The sequence below is a fragment of the Scyliorhinus torazame genome, chromosome 7 (genome assembly GCF_047496885.1).
Source record: "Scyliorhinus torazame isolate Kashiwa2021f chromosome 7, sScyTor2.1, whole genome shotgun sequence".
NCBI classification, from domain to species: domain Eukaryota; kingdom Metazoa; phylum Chordata; class Chondrichthyes; order Carcharhiniformes; family Scyliorhinidae; genus Scyliorhinus; species Scyliorhinus torazame.
The window spans coordinates 83771346-83792786 of NC_092713.1; the positions used below are offsets into that span (position 1 = coordinate 83771346).

General features: G+C 51.9%; 1 protein-coding gene across 6 annotated transcripts in view; it reads right to left on the minus strand.

The window, feature by feature from the left end:
• The window catches only part of fggy (FGGY carbohydrate kinase domain containing), a 554287-nt gene that overhangs the window by 454842 nt on the left and 78004 nt on the right, over positions 1-21441 (minus strand). The window lies entirely within an intron of this gene.

Below are 21441 nucleotides of genomic sequence, written 5' to 3' on the forward strand. Positions count from 1 at the left end.
CACAATGCAAAAATAAAAGCTATCATAAAATAAAAACATCAAATCATGCCATATTTCAGAAAAACATTAATGAATCATTATTTCCTCAGCCTATCTTGAGGTGCCTCTGCCGGATGCTCCTAAGAAGTGCTTCCTCAGTTGTTGTAGCAAGGCTGGAGGAATGCTGCTGATGATTAGTAAGGGATACTGCAGATAACCTTGTAGAATTACTTCAAGTAGCTATGTACCGAAGAAGGCCCAGCATTAGACTGCACCACTTAGCAAATGCAGCAGTTTGGACTGGCTGACAGGCAACAGCAAGAAGAATAGCGGACGGTGAGAGAATAAATACTGCCATTCTGAGAAAGGACAGCAGGTATGTGCTGCATAATACCACTCCCCATGGTTAGCACATCAGCAATCCTAGCAATTGGCGAACAGATTGCTGTGAAACCCTGTAAGCCTTTTGGAACACTGGTATCTCCAATTATGATAGAAGCTGTCCGGATCCGCATGGCAGCAAGCTGGACTTGCATGAGAACAGTCTGAGCCTCAACAAGTAGAGATTTCATGACCTCAGGCTGAGCTTCCAGTGCAGCACCCAGATATCAGGTGGCTTCTGTTTGTGCTGCAATAGAAGCTCGAGATATCATCCATCGGGTGCTGCATCATTCTTATGGAGCTGAGCAGAAATTCCATTCTAAAAGGGATGGGCTCCAAGCTCTGTGCCAAGTTGGAGTTGAACTCCTTAATGTTCCTTGAGAGTGACAACTTGCTGTCTGGCAAGCCTGCCAGTGCACCAAGCATTTCTAAGTCTTTACATGTAGGCCACTCTATCGCAGTTCTCAGCGGAGTTCTCACCACTTGCTGATCCTACCTTTACGCTACTCTCGACAGCTGGGATTCCCAGAACTACGGGTCGCAATCCCGATGTGGTTGCAGAGCTTCACAGCGCCAGGGTCGCAGGTTCGATTCCCGGCTTGAGCCACTGTCTATGCGGAATCTGCATGTTCTCTCTAAGTCTGCGTGGGTTTCCTCCGGGTGCTCCGGTTTCCTCCTACAAGTCCCGAAAGATGTGTTTGTTAAGTGAATTGGACATTCTGAATTCTCCCTCTGTGTACCCGAACCTGCGCCGGAATGTGGTGACGAGGGGCTTTTCACAGTAACTTCATTGTAGTGTTAATGTAAGCCTACCTGTGACAATAAAGATTATTATTATTAGAGGTCGCATTTGAGGTCACGTTTGAGGTCGCATGCTGCTCCTCCTCTGAGCAGCAATGGCAACTGTAGAAAGGAGATTGCCCAGTCAAGATGCTCTGTGGGAAAGCCCTGGACCCACTGGATCAATTCCAGAAAACAGTGTCCAAAGAGCTCTTTAGCTTCAGAAAACACTTCTAGTGGTGAGTTTGAGTGGGCCCAGGATTGTTTGTGCAATAATTTGGCACAGCTAGAAGAAAGCAAGTGTAACAGTCACTGAATGAGTATGGGAAAACCGTGATGTTCCTAGGTAGGGTTGGAGTGAGGGAAGTGGGAGCAACCAAGAGGTGCTTGTTTGCAACATTATATCACAAGAGATTGCAGGATAAGAAAGAAATGGGATATGAGAAGCTGGATTAGGTATGAACATACTGCCATCTTCTATAGTTCCAGCCCCTCTGCTGACCACAGCCTCAGTTGTGTGGCAAATCCGGTACAAGCATGAATATTACAAACTTTAAAGCCGTATTTTTAAAAAGTTGTTTAACATGGCTGCAGCATATCATGTGACTTGGCAGTGTTCAGCTCCAGACAGTCCTGAAATTCAGCAACCACCTAATTAAAATATGCACAGGCACTTGTGAAATTCACACATCCCTCTGTTAAGCATTGTGATAAATGTATTACATTACATTACATTGTATTATGTTGATGCCCTTGTGGGCTCTGCCTGTGGCCCACCATTGTATTACATTACATTACATTGTATTATGTTGGTGCCCTTGTGGGCTCCGCCTATGGCTCCGCCCCCTCAGGGGAGGTATATAGATCTGCAGCCTGTAGGCGGCACTCAGTACAGAGCAGTCGCAGGCAGGCACAGTTCTAGCTGATTAAAACCACTGTTCACTTCAACTCTCCGTCTCGTGTGAATTGATGGTCGCATCAAGCATGTTACATCAACAGAACAGACTATAACATACCAGCCAACTCATTCTTCCATTTCACCATTGACAAAAGAGACATCCCTTCTCCTCCTTTTCTTCACCTCCTCCTAAGCTGGTGTTCGACAAATATGAAATAGATCTCATTGATCTTTCATTGTATTGTGATGGCTCCCCATCCAAACACTGAGACCTTGCTTGTCTGAAACTCTCAGTGAAAAGCCAGAAAACAGGACATTTAGCAGCCTAACACACCACCTTATTTTGAAAAGGATTTTGGATTGTAAAAAGTTACATGGGTAAGGCAGCCATGTTTATTACCTGCTTTCAAAATATAACAGCAGAAGCTTTACTGGGACAGATACCATCAGAAACACCATCGTAGCCAACAAAGCCGCTGCAGGACAGCTGGGCACGCAAGGTAATATCCAGCTATACCTTGAAAGTGGGAGAAGACCCTACTCTCCCAACCTGTTGAAACTTCAAGTTCACTTGAGATCAGACCTCCTGGCAATTGAACGACAAGAAGCCTCGCAATTTATGGAGAATCCTCTGCTTTTACATGGCCCAAACTCCAGCTAAAGCTTTGATTAATCTAAGAAACTATAGATTAGCCTTCTTTGAAAGAGACTGAAATGATTCCAAATGTAATCATATTGTTTCTTTTATCTTTCTTCATCTGTGTCCAATCTTTGTGTGTGAGAGACGTCATGTTTAAGGCTCTGGGGAAATTGTGTGATTATAAATAATCTAATTTATTTTTAAATTCATGAAAGCTTGCTGATGGTATTATTGAAATTGCGACACACCAACCTCACATATTAAAACAAGTTGGTCACGGGCATCTAAAGATGTGCAAATTAGGTGCATTGGCCATTCTAAAATTGGCCCTCAATAGGACAGGGGAGTGGGCTTCGGTAGGATGATGTTTCAGAGGGTCTGTGCAGACTCGATGGGCTGGATGACCTCCTTCTGCACTGTAGGGATTCTAAGGATAAACTCTATCTGTGACACATGGCCACACTAATGATTGGCAGCACCATCCTCTCCATGTGGGTGAGGGTATGCAGAAATGCCTGTTCCCCACCAGTTAGTTCCTGCTGCCTTTGATTACGGTGGAAGGAATTGTAAGAAATAAGTAACTGATTCAGCACCTATGGTGTAATCTGCTTAACTGATACGCCTGCCACAGTTGAACAGATGACTGTGTGTGCACGCCGTGAAATGTAAATACGAGGCTTGCAGCCTTGTACGTGTGGGAGGGTGAAGTGAGTTGCGCTTGACTGAGACATTTTGTAGGTGAGTAAAAGGAATCTGATAAATACAGCAGCGCGTGAGGCAAATGCTTCATTCATTAGGAAATGGCATGTGAATATACATTCACTAACCTTGACCACTCATTAAAGTTTTTATGGTAATGCATCAAGGTCCTCTACGCTAGACTTCTGGCATTGATTTTGGTGGCTATCTGCTCCTACTGCCTTCATAATGTCAGTCTGGAGTGTCACCTGTCCCCAGAGGGAAGAGGGCCTCTCTCCACCTGTCCATACTACCATGGAGAACCTTGGGCATGCTTTCTGACCAGTTGCACCATTTCCACTCCACCTTCTGCTCATCATCTCTTCCACAACAGCTTCCAGCACCTGATGCAACCAGAATACACCTTGCCTTTAAGAAGGTTGCCTTTAAGGAATGCAGGATAACTTTAAGCGACGCTTGTCTTGCATTATTGTGGGTCCCCTGCTGAGGCATGCAGCCACTCAGCAGCATGTTTAGCACTGGGTTGCACGCCATGATCATTATAATTGGCAGGGAGCACAATGTTTACATGCTACCTACTTTGAATGGGTGTAAGTTAATCACACATTGCAATCACCACACCCATTTTAAGGGGCAATCAAATTCTTAGCTCCATCTTTCTGCTGTTAGGTGAAAGATGAAAAGCCCGTGTTTTAAATTACATTACCTGACCCAACCCTCCTGCTGAGAAATAACACTAATTCATTTGCAGGCTGCACTAGGGTCAGACAGATAAGTTTCTGTTTGTGACCAATGCACATATCTCAGTTTAAAATGAAAAATCAAACAATTTGTGGCCAGGGATACAGTGATATGTCAGGGGAAATGTTGAGGATGAATGTCTAGTTGTTAAAACCGGGAGCTGAACACATCACATTACCAAAAATGATTACTGCATAAACTGGCAGAAAGATTACAGTAAAGGTTAGAGGTTAAAATTATCTTGAATTTAGGACCAGCAGACTGTTTTGTTTAAAAAAAACAAGTCTTGAAGATGCACTGAAATGGAATGACCCATCTTGCAAGGGTCAGGATTTGGCAGGACGAGTTATAAACTGCAGAACAACACTTCCAATCAGATGGCTATATGGAGCAATATTAACAGCAACTCTAGAAAGTTGCAAACGGCAGAATTTATTTTTGATTCTTCGGGATGTGGGCATCTCCGGCAATTATTGCCCATCCGTTGAGATAGGGATGCTTCTTGAACTGCTGCAGCCTATCATAGATTATCATAGAATTTACAGTGCAGAAGGAAGCCATTCGGCCCATCGAGTCTGCACCGGCTCTTGGAAAGAGCACCCTACCCAAGGTCAACACCTCCACCCTATTCCCATAACCCCACCCAACACTAAGGGCAATTTTGGACACTAAGGGCAATTTATCATGGCCAATCCACCTAACCTGCACATCTTTGGACTGTGGGAGGAAACCGGAGCACCCGGAGGAAACCCACGCACACACGGGGAGGATGTGCAGACTCCGCACAGACAGTGACCCAAGCCGGAATCGAACCTGGGACCCTGGAGCTGTGAAGCAATTGTGCTATCCACAAGGCTACCGTGCTGCTATGTGCTGGAGGTATTCCTGCAATGCTGTTTGGTCGGGACCTTTAGGATTTTGATCCAGCAACAATGAAGAAAGAGCAACATATGTCCAAGTCAGAATGGTATGTGACTTGGAGGGGAACTTCAAAGTGATGGCATATCCATACACATGCAGCCTACGTCCTTCTTGGCTGAGGAGGGCACAGGTTTGGGGGATACTGCCTCAGAAGAAGCTTCAGTGACTTGTTGCTGTGCACCTTGTATTCGTACACATGGCAGTCCTAGAACGCCAGAAGAGACTGCTTTTCCTGGATGGTATTTGGCTTCTTGAGTGTTGTTTCAGCTGCATCTATCCGAATAACTGAAGAATATTCCATTACAGTCCTGAATTGCATGACGTGGCTGATGGAGAAGGTCTGTGGGGAGACAGTGATGATCAGGAAGCAAGCTACTTGCTGCAGACTAACCAACTTCTGAGTCATAGAATCTACAGTGCAGAAGGAGGACATTCAACCCATTGGGCGTCATTCTCCGACCCCCCGCCGGGTCGGAGAATGGCCGTTGGCCGCCGTGAATCCCGCCCCCGCCCCCGCCGAAGTCTCCGCTCCCGGAGATTGGGCGGGGGCGGGAATCCAGCCGCGCCGGTTGGCGGGACCCCCCGCTGGATTCTCCGGCCCGGATGGGCCGAAGTCCCGCCCAGGAATTGCCTGTCCCGCCGACGTAAATCAAACCTGGTATTTACCGGCGGGACCAGGCAGCGTGGGCGGGCTCTGGGGTCCTGGGGGGGGGCGCGGGGCGATCTGACCCCGGGGGGTGCCCCCACGGTGGCCTGGCCCGCGATCGGGGCCCACCGATCCGCGGGCGGGCCTGTGCCGTGGGGGCACTCTTTCCCTTCCGCCTCCGCTACGGCCTCCACCATGGCGGAGGCGGAAGAGACTCTCCCCACTGCGCATGCGCGGGAAACTTTCGGCGGCCGCTGACGCTCCCGCGCATGCGCGGGGAAACTGACAGCGGCCGCTGACGCTCCCGCGCATGCGCCGCATTTCCGCGCCAGCTGGCGGGGCAACAAACGCCATTTCCGCCAGCTGGCGGGGCGGAAATCCCTCCGGCGTCGGCCTAGCCCCTCAATGTTGGGGCTAGGCCGCCAAAGATGCGGAGACTTCCGCACCTTTTTGCCGGCGCGATGCCCGTCTGATTTGCGCCGGCTTTGGCGCCAGTCGGCGGGCATCCCGCCGTTGGGGGAGAATTTCGCCCATTGTGTCTACACCAGCCCCTGAAAGAGACCCTACCTGAGCCCACACCTCCACCCTATCAGGAATGTGGCGACTAGGGGCTTTTCACAGTAACTTAATTGAAGCCTACTTGTAAAAATAAGTGATTATTATTATTATCATTATCCCAGTAACCCAGCAATTTCACCAAACTAACATTTGGACACTATGGGAGAATTTAGCATGACCAATCCACCTAACCTGCACATCTTTGGACAGTGGGAGGAAACCGGAGCACCTGGATGAAACCCATGCAGACACGGGGAGAACATGCAGACTCCGCACAGACAGTGACCCAAGCCGGGAATCAAACTCGGGTCCCTAGCACTGTGAAGCAACAGTGCTAATCACTGTGTTACCGTGCCGCCCTGTAGTGGCAAAGACATTTATGTGGCTAATTTAGTTGAGTAGTTGAGTTTCTCGTCAATGATGACCACTCCCAACAATACCTCCCCCTATCCTCCCCACCACCACCACCAACCGTACAATGCTGAAGATAAGGAGCGTAGTAATAGAAATGCCACTGAATGACAAGGGGAGGTGATTAGACTCTCTCATGTTAATGATAAAATTTGCCTGGCACTTATTGGTGCAAAGGTTACTTGTCACCTATCAGTTCAAGCCTGGATTTAATTAAAACAAACTATTTTGGCAAATCTTGCTCTCCTTAATCCCATACCTTGGTATATTCTTTTTCCAGCAGTCAACAAATTCCTTTCTGAAAGTAATTACAGACTCTGCTTCAATAACAGCTTGTGGCTGAGAATTTCATATCCTAACTACCCTCTAAAAATATACTTAATTCTTAATTCTTTCTGCGCTAATCTTACAATTTGTGACCTCGCATTACCACTTAATCAGCCATTCGAAGTGTTTGTTACATTCTTTAAAAATCATGACTCTTCAGAATCTTGAAGACTCTTTGCCCCTTGAGCCCAATGAATATGTACCAACTTCTCATCTTTTTTCATAAATGAAACCATCAAATCTCTGGTAGCATCCTAATTAAACCCTGGTGGTATCCAAGTGAATTTATGCTGCAATTTATCCATTGCTTTTGTGTCGTTTCTGTAATTGTGATCACCCAAAATTGTAAACAATACTCTCGAACAGTAATAATATTCAAAGCATACTTTCACATTTTCCCGAACCAGATATAATATCAACGGTCCCGTTTCATTTTTCTAGGCTTGTACATTAATTGCACTGCCACCTTTAATTGTGTTCCTGAATTAGATTGCTAAATCAAGACTTTCAAGTTCCATTATCCCTTCCTTCCCCATATCTGGGGCGAAATTCTCCTTTATCGGCGCGATGTCCGCTGACCGGCGCCAAAAACGGCGCAAATCAATCAGGCATCACGCCGCCCCAAAGGTGCGGAATCCTCGCATCTTGGGGGGCCCAGCCCTAACCTTGAGGGGCTAGGCCCGCGCCGGACTGATTTCCGCCCGCCAGCTGCCGGAACAGCTGGTGCCCCACCAGCTGGCGCGGAAATGACATTGCCGGGCGGCGCATGCGCGGGAGCGTTAGCGGCCGCTCACGGCATCCCCGCGCATGCGCTGTGGAGGGAGTCTCTTCCGTCTCCGCCATGGTGGAGACCGTGGCGAAGGCAGAAGGAAAAGAGTGCCCCCACGGCACAGGCCCACCCACGGATCGGTGGGCCCTGATCGCGGGCCAGGCCACCGAGGGAGCACCCCCCGGGGCCAGATCGCCCCCCGCCTCCCCCCCCAGGACCCCGGAGCCCGACCGCGTCGCCTTGTCCCGCTGGTAAGAGAGGTGGTTTAATCCACACCGGCGGGACAGGCATCCTAGCAGCGGGACTTCGGCCCATTCGGGCCGGAGAATCGCGGGGGGGGGCGCCAACCGGCGCGGCGCGATTCCCGCCCCCGCCGAATCTCCGGTGCCGGAGAATTCGGCAACCGGTGGGGGCGGGATTCATGCCAGCCCCCGGCGATTCTCCGACCCGGCGGGGGGGTCGGAGAATCTCGCCCCTGTTGTCCCTTCATGGTGGAGAATGGCTTCAAAAGATCAGGGCGGGATTCTCCCTTCGCTGGACTAAGTCCCCACACACCGGCGGGAAAACCGGCGCGAACCACTTTGGCGTCAACAGCCCCCAAAAGTGCGGAATTCTCCTTACTTCCGGGGGCTTGGTGGATACCGGAGGGGTTGGCACAGCGCTAGCCGGCACCGAAGGGACTACGCGGGTCCGCACATGTGCCATAGGGCTGCCGTGATCCCACGCATACGCGGAACCGCTGGCATTTTCTGGCGCATGCATGGGGGCTCTCTTGTCCGCGCCGGCCATGGCGGAGCCCTAAAGGGGCCGGCCCGGAAGGAAGGAGTGCCCCCACGGCACAGGCCCGCCCGCAGATCAGTGGGCCCCGATCGCGGGCCAGGCCACCGTGGATCCCTCCGCGGCCCCCGAGGACCGTCCCAACTGACTTACCTGCCAGGTCCCGCCGTGTGGGACCATGTCTAATCCACGCCGGCGGGACTGGCCAGAAACGGACAGCCGCTCGGCCCATCGGGGCCCGGAGAATTGCCGGGGGGGCTGCTGACAACGACCCCTGATCGGCGTGAACCCTGCCCCCGCCCGAAAACCGGCGCCAGAGAATATGGCAGCCAGCGTCGGGGCGGGATTCGCGCCGCCCCCCGGGGATTCTCCGACCCGGCGGGGGGTCGGAGAATCCCGCTACAGATGTTCAGTTTAAAATATCTCAATTATGTGCCACTCCTCATGTGTGTACCTGGATTGTAGTACTGATTTTAACTGAGAGTGGCTATCGTGCAGGCAGAGGGCCAGGGGAAACAGCAAACCTCCATGATGTTAATAGCATGAGGCGAAATAGCAAAAGGACAGCCCGGGCATCCGTGGGTTTCCTCCAGGTGCTCCAGTTTCCTCCCAAAGTTCAAAGATGTGCAAGTTTGATGGATTGGCTGTGATCAAAGCATGGGGTTGAGGGGATAGGGGGGGGAGTGGTCCTAGGTAGAGTCCTCATTCGGAGGGTTGGTTACTGACTCAATGGGCCGAAAGGCCTCCTTCTGCACTGTAGGGATTCTGTGGATTTTATGGATTTTCTCTACGCAATTTCTGTCTGGCGAGAGAGTTAATGTTCTTCACCACCTGTAGGAGCATGCCCAAGGTGACAAGTCAGCAGGCCGGGAGAGGGGCTGAAGAAGCTCACTGTCAGCAACCACATGCTGCTTGGGACTTGAATCCAATGCAATTTTCCCTCAACCAGGACTTAGCGCAGCGCAGGGGACAAACATGCCGTGGACACCTTGGGGTTTCTTTAAGATGGGCGCATTTGCTGCTGCACAGTAATCTTTAGGGGTTATTCAGGGGAATGAATGAGCCTTGCAGAATGAAGTGAAATTACATTAGCTCTATCAAAGAAGAAGGTTCATGATCTTACAAGAGAATCGAGGGTGTCTAGTCACCTCACTTAACAATGCCTGACAACACTTCTTTCAATTCGTTCCCCCACCACTCTAAATAATTCTTTCTCCTTCATCACTTACTTCAACATACGATCACAAAAGCAAACTACAATACCTCTCTTTCACATGCTAAACAAATTTACCATGTTCTTTAACGTAAAAGCAAAATACTGCAGATGCTGGAAGTCTGAAATAAAAAGGAAAAAATGCTGGGAAAACGCAGCAGGTCTGGCAGCACCTGTGGAGAGAGAAACAGATTTGATGCTTTGAGTCCATATGACTCTTCTGCCAGACCTGCTCAGTTTTTCTAGCATTTTCCACTTTTATTACCACTTTCTATGCTATCTTTACACTGCACATCAGCAGTATTCTCAGCTCACATTCTATCACATTTATACCCGCAACTCCTTCCTCACTTCATGTTCTATTTACGTGGCTTTCTATTGATCTCCACCTCTTAACACTTGCACAATATGGACGAGTTCCACACATCTCCACTTATCTTTTTGCAGTGATTCTGTACCTCTCACCCTCTCTTTCTGAGAGTCTGGGCAGCACATAATGCCAGAGAGAAGAGCAAGACCAGGGGAGGCTAACCTGGTATATAGCCTTCCCCCAATAGAGTAGGAAGCCCTGAGGCGTGGTGGCTCAGGGAAAGCAATGGGCATCAGGGGTGGCGAGACTGGCAGCTTATCTGCCTTTCACTTGTAATCCTTTAGTCACGTCAGCAAAGGCTCAGAAAGATTCACAACTTCAAGCAGCATTCTAATGGCTTCCATTTGCTAATGCACACCATCTCAATACCAATCTAACATATTTTTTCTCTAGTACTTTCTTAGCACTTGGAACATGTTGAAGAAGACAGTTAAGAGGAGCAGCATCTTCCTGAGGACGCACCATCATGTGCGCAGTTCCCATCAAGCACCAACGCAGATATTAGCACATTATGAAAGTGGCGTAACAGCCAGCACTAGTGAGCAGCAGCAGATACTGGTGACAGAAAAAGCCCAGCAGATAGTTCATCAGGACAGCACAATGTTGAGGACTTCAAGGGCCCCAGCCAATGAAACGAAAGCTGCGTGCCTTTCACAAGCAGTTATATTCCTTCCAAGGAATTTTAGTATTATATTTGAAGGAATGGAAGAGTCCAGTTCAAATATGGATTGATGTCATCTCATATGTGTTGTCATGAAATCAGCAAGAACAACTGCTCTGGCAGTAGCCAGGTCGAACTGTCTATAGTAAGGCTCACACAGGCTCTAGTACCTAGACGTTGTCAGCTATAAGCATTTCGAGGGCCCCAACATGAGCAACAAAAGTCTTCCACCAGCTTTGCTGAAGCCGCAATGGAGAATATTTCACAGAAGTGGTTGAATTGGGAAACTTTCTTATATGAAAGGCAACATGGGGTTGACACTAATTGAGAAATGAACTGAAGGAAAGTCTTGTGTTGGGAATTGAATTCATCATCTTGATCGCATTTGACAATGTGGTCTGCAGTGTGGTTTTAAAGCCGCTTCTGAGTCAACATTGTTAGTATGTCATTGATGTAGAAGTTGACTGAATGGTTTAAATGTTCTTTAATGTAATATTAAGGGAGGGGCAAAGGATATAACAAAAACTATCAATGCAGAAGCATTTTGTGTAAGTTTTCAGGGCAGGCGAATCAGCAAGTCAGCCCAATTGCCCTGCAATTAACTAATTCCTTGCATCTCTTGCTACAAGACATTACCGTGGCCATTATCTTCTGCCACTTCCCCACCTTCACCCTGGACTTCATCAGCTCAAGAAAATTGTTTCTGCTCCTGTGCCTTCTCCAAATGCAAGTCTCTCTTTCTGACAAAGTACATCACCATGAATCTGCAGGGCACATTGCAAGGAGCTTCCAGATATGCCTAAACACCAAAACATCTATTATGGTTCAGGTGTGGCATGGTTTTGTAGGGATGTATATAAGGGACATTATTATAAGATTAGTTGGAGTGGCTAAAATATGATGCAGAGAACATCATCTGCATTTCCAAGAACACCAGGGGCGCGATTCTCCGACCCCCCCACTGGGTCGGAGAATCGCCGGGGGCCGGCGTGAATCCTGCCCCCGCCGTGTCGCGAATTCTCCGCCACCGGATATTCGGCGGGGGCAGGAATTGCGACGCGCCGGTCGGCGGGAATCCCCTGGCGATTCTCCGGTCCACGATGGGCCGAAGTCCCGCCGCTGTCAACCCACGCCAGCCGGTGTCGATTGAACCACCTTTGGGACAGCGGCGCGGGCGGGCTCCGGGGTCCTGGGGGGGGCACGGGGCGATCTGGCCCCGGGGGGTGCCCCCACGGTGGCCTGGCCCGCGATCAGGGCCCACGTGCTTGTGCTGTGGGGGCACTCTTTTCCTTCCGCCTTCGCCATGGTCTCCACCATGGCGGAGGCGGAAGAGACCCCCCTCCACTGCGCATGCGCGGGGATGCCGTGAGCGGCCGCTGACGCTCCCGTGCATGCGCCGCCCGGCAAAGTCATTTCCGCGCCAGCTGGCGGGGCACCAAAGGCCTTTCCCGCCAGCTGGCGGGGCGGAAATCAGTCCGGCGCGGGCCTAGCCCTTCAAGGTGAGGGCTCGGCACCTTTGGGGCGGCGCGATGCCTGACTGATTCACGCCGTTTTTGGCGCCGGTGGGCGGACATCGCGCCGATATCGGAGAATCCCGCCCCAGATCCCTGTTTACCAGGACTGACCAGTACATCACGTTCAATATTGTCCTCAACATCCAAGAGTAGACAGCTTGGGGATTTGCAGCAGTGATTCTTTCTCTAATTTCCAGGGCATAAGAAACACATATTGCCATGAGGGCAACAGCAGCATTTTTGATTAGGGAAAGCTCTCATTCTGTTAATATCCACTAGTCTCCAGTCAAAGAACATAGAACATAGAAAAATACAGCACAGAACAGGCCCTTCGGCCCATGATGTTGTGCCGAACCTTTGTCCTAGATTAATCATAGATCATCATAGAATTTACAGTGCAGAAGGAGGCCACCCGGCCCATCGAGTCTGCACCAGCTCCTGGAAAGAGCACCCTACCCAAGGTCAACACCTTCTCCCTATCCCCACAACCCAGCAACCCCACCCAACACTAAGGGCAATTTTGGACACTAAGGGCAATTTATCACGGCCAATCCACCTAACCTGCACATCTTTGGACTGTGGGAGGAAACCAGAGCACCCGGAGGAAACCCACGCACACACGGGTAGGACATGCAGACTCCGCACAGGCAGTGACCCAAGCCGGAATCGAACCTGGGACCCTGGAGCTGTGAAGCAATTGTGCTATCCACAATGCTACCGTGCTGCCCTTAAGAACAAATTAATCTACACTATATCATTCTACCGTAATCCATGTATCTATCCAATAGCTGCTTGAAGGTCCCTAATGTTTCCGACTCAACTACTTCCACAGACAGTGCATTCCATGCCCCCACTACTCTCTGGGTAAAGAACCTACCTCTGACATCCCCCCTATATCTTCCACCATTCACCTTTAACTTATGTCCCCTTGTAATGGTTTGTTCCACCCGGGGAAAAAGTCTCTGACTGTCTACTCTTATCTATTCCCCCGATCATCTTATAAACCTCCATCAAGTCACCCCTCATCCTTCTCCGTTTTAATGAGAAAAGGCCTAGCACCCTCAACCTTTCCTCGCAAGACCTACTCTCCATTCCATGCAACATCCTGGTAAATCTCCTTTGCACCTTTTCCGAAGCTTCCACATCCTTCCTAAAGTGAGGCGACCAGAACTGTACATAATACTCCAAATGTGGCCTTACCAAAGTTTTGTACAGCTGCATCATCACCTCACGGCTCTTAAATTCAATCCCTCTGTTAATGAACGCTAGCACACCATAGGCCTTCTTCACAGCTCTATCCACTTGAGTGGCAACTTTCAAAGATGTATGAGCATAGACCCCAAGATCTCGCTGCTCCTACACATTGCCAAGAACTCTACCGTTCACCCTGTATTCCGGATTCATATTTGTCCTTCCAAAATGGACAACCTCACACTTTTCAGTGTTGAACTCCATCTGCCACTTCTCAGCCCAGCTCTGCATCCTATCTACATCTCTTTGCAGCCAACAACAGCCCTTCTCACTATCCACAACTCCACCAATCTTCGTATCGTCTACAAATTTATTGACCCACCCTTCAACTCCCTCATCCAAGTCATTAATGAAAATCACAAACAGCAGAGGACCCAGAACTGATCCCTGCAGTACGCCACTGGTAACTGGACTCCAGGCTGAATATTTGCCATCTACCACCACTCTGTGACTTCTCAAGATCATCTCAATTTGTGCAAGGTACCCAGATAGGTTTTATCCTCCAAAATTGAATTAGTCCCCTAATATTCATTCCTTTCAGGAATGTGGCATTGCCTGCTGAGGGATAAGGGATAATTTATGTACATTCCTACATAATCATGCCACACCTAAGACCATAAGACACAGGAGCGGAGTAAGGCCATTCGGCTCATCGAATCCACTCCACCATTCAATCATAGCTGATTTCAACTCCATTTAACCGCTCTCTCTCCATAGCCTGAACCATAATAGATGTTCAGGCAGATCTGAACTCTCCTTGCAATGGGCCCTGCAGATTCAAAGAATTTGCAGTGCAGAAGGAGGCCATTCAGCCCATTGAGTCTGCACCGGCCCTTGAAAAGAGCACCCTACCTAAGCCCACACCTCCACCCTATACCCACACTTTCACCCTATCCCCGTAACCCCACCTTACCCTACCATTTTTGGACACTAAGGGCAATTTAGCACAGCCAATCCACCTGCCCTGCCCATCCTTGGACTGTGGGAGGAAACCGAGCACCCGAAGGAAACCCACGCAGACACAGGGAGAACGTGCAGACTCCGCACAGACAGTGACCCAAGCCAGGAATCGTACCCAGGACCCTTGCACTGTGAAGCCATTGTGCTAACCACAATACTACAGTGCTGCCCATAGCGATGTACTTTGCCATAATCTTACAATGAAGAGGTCTGAGAATCTGATTGTAGCAATAGGAATACTTGATCAAGAAATTCAAGAGTTGTATTCTGTCTGATCTTATATTGACATATAATAAACTCGCAAATCCCATGCAATCACACAGCTTTCACCAAGTCAGCTTACTGGATGAAACTTGGCTCATCCTGAGGTTGTGTCCCAAGTCCAAGCTACAGCCACTAGGCCATTAGAGTCTACCAACCTTTGTACTTCTCCAAACACATTTACTTGCATCACAGCATTGTTTGAACAATGTTAGAAACTAGCTTTGTCAGGTCTGTCACTCAGACTGTGGACCTCATCCTTCAAGGTTGTTCTGTTCAACATTTCCTCCATTCTCCCGTTGTATTCATGGTACTGTCACTTAACTGTTTTTAAGTGTGCACTCCAAAAGTCATGTGATACAATTCTCAAAGAATCTATCATCTAGAGGAATACAGTTAATTCCTACACTAACTATCTTGCTCAGGCTGTTAATTCTGCAAATAAATGATCATATGCTGCCCATTCCAAATTGCCCTTAAACTGAGTGGCTTGCTCGGCCATTTCAGTGGGGATTTCAGAATCACTGACTGCGGATCTGGAGTCACAGGTAGGCCAGACCAAACAAGGATGGCAGATTTATTTCCCTAAAGGATATTGGTGGACCAGATGGGTTTTTATGACAGTTGATAATAGCTTCATGGTCAACATTACTGAGACTAGCTTTCAATTCCAGATTTTTAATCAACTGAATTTAAATTCCACCTGCTAGTGCAATTCAAACTTGTGGCCTCTGCAGCACGAGTCCAGTGACAGACCCCACAATAGCACCATCTCTCCATGTTATAAATGTGCACCACACTCCTGGGCCGGAATTCTCCCTTACCTACAAGTTCCGACACCAGCGTCAAAACCGGCGCGAACGACTCTGCCGTTGGACCCAGCAAAAGTGCGCAAATGCTGCGCAACAGAAGGGGCCAGCACGGGCATCACGGGAAGCGCGACGGCGCGACCCCGAACGGCGTCACCGACGCGCACAGCATAATTGACGCCACGCGGCGTTGCTGTTAAATTGACGCCATCAACAGAGGAACGGCAACGCGGGAAGGTGGCTGCCCTCAGCGCTGAGGTTCCAGGACCAGGACATCAAAGTGCTCCTGGATGCCGTGGAGCGGAGGAGGGAGGCCCTGAACCCCAGACATGGCCGCAGGGTCGCTGCCAACACCAGCTGGCGCCTGTGGAGGGAGGTGGGAGAAGCCGTCAGCTCCGTGGGGATAACCCTCAGGACCGGCAGCCAGTGCCACAAGAAGGTCAATGACCTAGTCAGGGGGGCCAGGGTGAGTACTCCCCACTGTGCCCATGGCACCTACCCCCCAACCAACCCCCGCCCACACATGTGGCACTGTGCGCCCCCCCTCCCTCCGCAAGATGGGTGGTACAGCCGTAGCTGAGACCCAACAGGGCTGCACCCACCCATGCACATTGCATTGGCAGGATGGCTTCTGAACCTATGCCAACATAACCCAACAGCTGGACAGTTAGACGCACGTATACATCCGCCTAACAATGATCTTTCTCTCCTCACCCCCCGCTTCCCCCACACCACCCCCGAAGAGAAGCGCGCCTATAGCAACCGACTGCGTGCCAGGACCGGAGGGGGTCCACCTGAATTGCGGCCCCATACCATTCATGAAGAGAGGGCCCTGGACCTCGCAGGCGGACCCAAGGAGATCGAGGAGGTTGCAGATGCAGATTTCCGGGGGGCACCACCAAGTGAGATACCCCTTCCCCCCTGCCCCCATTCCCCCTTCCCCCCCTGCCCTCATCCCCACTTCCCCCTGCCCTCATTCCCCCCTTACCCCCTGGCCTCATCCCCCATACCCCCTGCAAATAGGGGGTAGGCCGCCCCATCAAGTGCCGGGGCCAGCACGTCGTAGAGACTCATCCAGCGACAGGGAGGGCAGCTACACCAACAGCCCCCCGTCCCAGTCGACCCAAGACATGACGACACAGGGCACCCACACTGATGACACCCTCATCCAGGACACACACACCCAGGACACCAACACCCAGGATATCCACACCCAGGACAACCACACCCAGGGCACCCACACCCAGGATACACACACCCAGGACAAACACACCCAGGAGACATACACCCAGGACACACACACCCAGGATACACACACACCCAGGACACACACACACCCAGGACACACACACACCCAGGACACACACACACCCAGGAAACACACACACCCAGGATACACACACACCCAGGACACACACAAACCCAGGACACACACACACCCAGGACACACACACACCCAGGACACACACACCCAGGACACACACACACCCAGGACACACACACACCCAGGAAACACACACACCCAGGACACACACACACCCAGGACACACACAAACCCAGGACACACACACACCCAGGACACACACACACCCAGGACACACACACCCAGGACACACACACCCAGGACACCCACACCCAGGGCACCCACACCCAGGACACACACACCCAGGCCACACACACTCAGGCCACACACACACCCAGGACACACACACTCAGGCCACACACACACCCAGGACACACACACCAAGGACACACACACTCAGGCCACACACACACCCAGGACACACACACCCAGGACACACACACCCAGGACACACACACACTCAGGCCACACACACACCCAGGACACACACACCAAGGACACACACACTCAGGGCACCCACACCCAGGACACACACACCCAGGCCACACACACTCAGGCCACACACACACCCAGGACACACACACTCAGGTCACACACACACCCAGGACACACACACCAAGGACACACACACTCAGGCCACACACACACCCAGGACACACACACCCAGGACACACACACCCAGGACACACACACATCCAGGACACCCACACCCAGGGCACCCACACCCAGAACACCCACACCCGGAACACCCACACCCAGGACACACACGCCCAAGACACACACACCCAAGACACACACAGCCAGGCCACACACACACCCAGAACACACACACACCCAGGACACACACACCCAGGACACACACACCCAGGACACACACACACCCAGGACACCCACACCCAGGACACACACAGCCAGGCCACACACACACCCAGGACACACACACCCTGGACACACACACCCAGGACACACACACCCAAGACACACACACCCAAGACACACACACCCAAGACACACACAGCCAGGCCACACACACACCCAGAACACACACACCCAGGACTCACACACCCAGGACACACACACACCCAGGACACACACACCCAGGACACACACACCCAGGACTCACACACCCAGGACACACACCCAGGACACACACACCCAGGACACACACACCCAGGACACACAATCCCAGGACACACACCCAGGACACACACCCAGGACACACACACCCAGGACACACACACCCAGGACACACACACCCAGGACACACACCCAGGACACACACACCCAGTACATACACACCCAGTACACACACACCCAGTACACACACACCCAGGGCACACACACCCAGGACACACACACCCAGGACACCCACACCCAGGACACACACACCCAGGACACCCACATCCAGGACACCCACATCCAGGACACCCACACCCAGGACACACAAACCCAGGACACCCACACCCAGGACACACACACCCAGGACACACACACCCAGGACACACACACCCAGGACACACACATCCAGGACACACACACCCAGACACCCACACCCAGGACACACACACCCACGACACACACACCCAGGACACCGACAGCCATGACACACACACCCACGACACACACACCCAGGACACCCACACCCAGGACACCCACACCCAGGACACACACACCAAGGACACACACACCCAGGACACACACACCCAGGACACCCGCACCCAGGACACACACATCCAGGAGACCCGCCCCCAGGACACACACACCCAGAACGCACACACCCAGGACACACACACACCCAGGACACACACATCCAGGACACCCAGGACACACACACCCAGGACACACACACCCAGGACACACGCACCCAGGACACACACACACCCAGGACACACAGACCCAGGACACCCACACCCAGGACACCCACACCCAGGGCACAGACACCCAGGACACACACACCCAGGACACCCAGACCCAGGACACCCACACCCATGACACCCACACCCAGGACACACACACACCCAGGACACACACACACCCAGGACACACACACACCCAGGACACACAGGCCCAGGACACACAGACCCAGGACACCCACACCCAGGACACCCACACCCAGGACATCCACACCCAGGGCACAGACACCCAGGACACACACACCCAGGACACCCAGGCCCAGGACACCCACACCCAGGACACCCACACCCAGGACACACACACACCCAGGACACACACATCCAGGACACCCAGGACACACAGACCCAGGACACCCACACCTAGGACACCCACACCCAGGGTACAGACACCCAGGACACACACATCCAGGACACACACTGTGGTATTATCAGGTATTGCAGTACCCGAGTGGCTGTAGACCATTGGGTAAACCTAGGAGTTTACCATTGGCTGTTTGCTATGTAGCTCTGCCCTGACAGGCGGGATCTAAGAACCGGTGCCGTCCCAGCAGCCCTCATTCTGTACCGAAGCTGCTGGGGAACAGATCTAGTCTATTAAAGCTTTCAGTTATGTCACAACCTCGTCTTTAAGTTTAATTGATCGTGCATCAATTTAATAGACTACTCTTAAGCTGAAAGAATGGATCTCCGAATCAAGCCGGAGTGCCTACAACTCAGCCCCCATGCGAAGTACTCGGCGGCGATATTTAAACACTGGCTGGCGTGTCTTAAAGGCTACCTCGAGACGGCCGGAGGCACCCCCTCAGGAGAACAGAAACTGCATCTCCTGCACTCGAGAGTAAGCCCTGGAATTTTCACCCTCATCGAGGAGGCGGAGGACTATGATGCTCCGATCGAACTGTTAAAAGGACATTATATCCGCCCTGTAAATCAGGTCTACGCACGTCACCTGCTTGCAACTAGACGGCAAAGCCCCGGGGAATCGCTGGAGGACTTCTACTGTGCGCTACTGGTGCTGGGCAGAAACTGTGGCTGCCCGCAAGTTTCGGGCAGCGAGCACACGGAACGTCTAATCCGGGATGCCTTTGTAGCAGATATGAGCTCCTCAGAGATCCGCCAAAGACTCTTTGAAAAGGACTTGCCTCCAGAAACACACAGTCCTATGCGCCCGACCGCGCAGCAGCCCCCTGGGCTGCGTGGCATCCCGCAGCGGCAGCCCCACTGACCTTCCCCGTGTCCCCACAGGCCTGCGCTGTAAGATAGCCTGCTAACTCCGTCGGGCTCCGCTGTTTCTTCTGCGGACAGGCGAAGCATCCCCGCACGCGCTGCCCGGCCCGCACCTCCACCTGCAAAGGGTGCGGCAAGAAGGGCCATTTTGTGGGGGTCTGCCAAGCACGAGCCATGGCCGCGGTCTCCAGCGACTCCAGACCGCCGCGGCAATCTTCCCCTCGGGCCCCAGGCGGCCAGCACTCAGCGCCACCCCCCTATCCTAGGGCCACGTCCGACCCACGGGCGTGGCTACCTTGCCCCTCGGACACCACGCTGGACGGATGGGCGCCGCCATTTTGTCCATCCCACCACCATTTTGTCCATCCCCGACCACCATGTGCGATCCATGGGAGACGCCACCTTGGATGGGGCCCCAGGCCCCCAGCACGGCCGACTACACGCTGCCCGATCAAAACCCGCAACTGCTCCATCTGGCCTCGGTGACGTTGGACCAAAATCGATCTGGGACACTCGCAACAGCAACGACGACGGTGTTCATCAACGGCCATGAGACGTCTTGCCTGATCGACTCTGGGAGCACGGAGAGCTTTATACACCCCGACACGGTAAGGCGCTGTTCACTGGTTACCCACCCTGTAAACCAAAGAATCTCCCTGGCCTCCGGGTCATACTCGGTGGAGATAAAGGGGTTCTGCCGAGCAGACCTCACTGTCCAAGGCAGGAGATTCAACAATTTCCGCCTGTATGTCCTGCCGCACCTCTGCACGGCTACCCTCCTGGGGCTGGACTTCCAATGTAACTTGCAAAGCCTGACCTTCACATTCGGTAGCCCTATACCCCCCTTACTGTCTGCGGCCTCGCGACCCTTAAGGTCGTCCCGCCTTCCCTGTTTGCGAACCTCACCCCAGATTGCAAACCCGTCGCCACCAGGAGCAGACGGTACAGTGCCCAGAACCGGACCTTCATCAGGTCAGAGGTCCAAAGGCTACTGAGGGAAGGGGTCATTGAAGCTAGCAACAGTCCCTGGAGAGCTCAAGTAGTGGTGGTGAAGACCGGGGAGAAACATAGGATGGTCATTGACTACAGTCAGACCATCAACAGGTTTACGCAGCTGGATGCGTACCCTCTTCCCCGTATAGCCGACCTGGTAAACAGGATCGCACAATACAAGGTCTTCTCCACGGTGGATCTCAAGTCCACTTACCATCAGCTACCCCTCCGCACTAATGACCGCAAGTACACTGCCTTCGAAGCAGATGGGCGGCTCTACCAATTTTTAAGGGTTCCCTTTGGTGTCACGAATGGGATCTCGGTCTTCCAACGCGAGATGGACCGAATAGTTGACCGATATGGCTTACGCGCAACGTTC